Below are 1,180 nucleotides of genomic sequence, written 5' to 3'. Positions count from 1 at the left end.
AATTGGACAGAGGATCTGAATAGACATTTTTCCAAAGAAGACATACAGATGGCCAATAGGCACATGGTGAGATGCTCAACGCCACGAACCATCAGGGAAATGCACATCAGAACTGCAATGAGATATCACCTCACGGTAGTCAAAACGGCTATAATTGGAAAAGACAAGAAATAACAAGTGTTGGCTAGGATCTGGAGAAATGAGAAGCCTATTCCACTGTGGGTGGACCTGTAAATTGGTACAGCTACTATGTTAAACAGTATGAAGATTCCCCAAAAAATTAAAAATATAACTGTCATATGATCTGAGGAAAGTTTTTAAGCCTAAAAGCAGAGTCTGAGGTTATCAACGCCTTTAGAGACAGCCTTTGTCACCTCTGTCCCTCATTGCCGTCACTCATCCCTCCTGGACATACCAACATTCAGGCAGTGAATGTGTGCTCTGCCCCTATAGTGCCCAATTTTCTTTGTGTCTCCCTGGCCCTCCAGTCCCCTGACCTCCATACCTAAAGTGTGCAAAACTGACTCAGCCCACTGCTAATTCCACGTACTGACATTTTAAGGCACTATATAACATAGAAATACTCAGCATCTAAGTCACACAGATCTCCAAACTATTTACCACCTACAGTGTGGGTATGTGGGGAGCTTAGAATTAGGGAAAATCAAGGAAAAATAAACTTGAATAAAAAACTAGGTGAAAGTGATTTCAAAGAAGGGAAACATTCCCCCACAAAAATGTATCAAATTGTAAACGCCAAAAGATTCACGATAAAGTAATGCCATGGCACCGTTCACTTCAGTTCAGTTCAGTCGCTCAGTCATGTCCAACTCTTTGTGACCCCATGAATTGCAGCACGCCAGGCCTCCCTGTCCATCACCAATTCACGGAGTTCACTCAGACTCACGTCCACCAAGTCAGTGATGCCATCCAGCCATCTCATCCTCTGTCGTCCCCTTCTCCTCCTGCCCCCAGTCTCTCCCAGCATCAGAGTCTTTTCCAATGAGTCAACTCTTCGCATGAGGTGGCCAAAGTACTGGAGTTTCAGCTTTAGCATCATTCCTTCCAAAGAAATCCCAGGGCTCATCTCCTTCAGAATGGACTGGTTGGATCTCCTTGCAGTCCAAGGGACTCTCAAGAGTCTTCTCCAACACCACAGTTCAAAAGCATCAATTTTTCA

This window comes from Bison bison, unplaced genomic scaffold, assembly GCF_000754665.1.
Source record: "Bison bison bison isolate TAMUID 2011002044 unplaced genomic scaffold, Bison_UMD1.0 scf7180017863946, whole genome shotgun sequence".
Taxonomy (NCBI): domain Eukaryota; kingdom Metazoa; phylum Chordata; class Mammalia; order Artiodactyla; family Bovidae; genus Bison; species Bison bison.
This window is presented reverse-complemented; position numbering follows the sequence as displayed.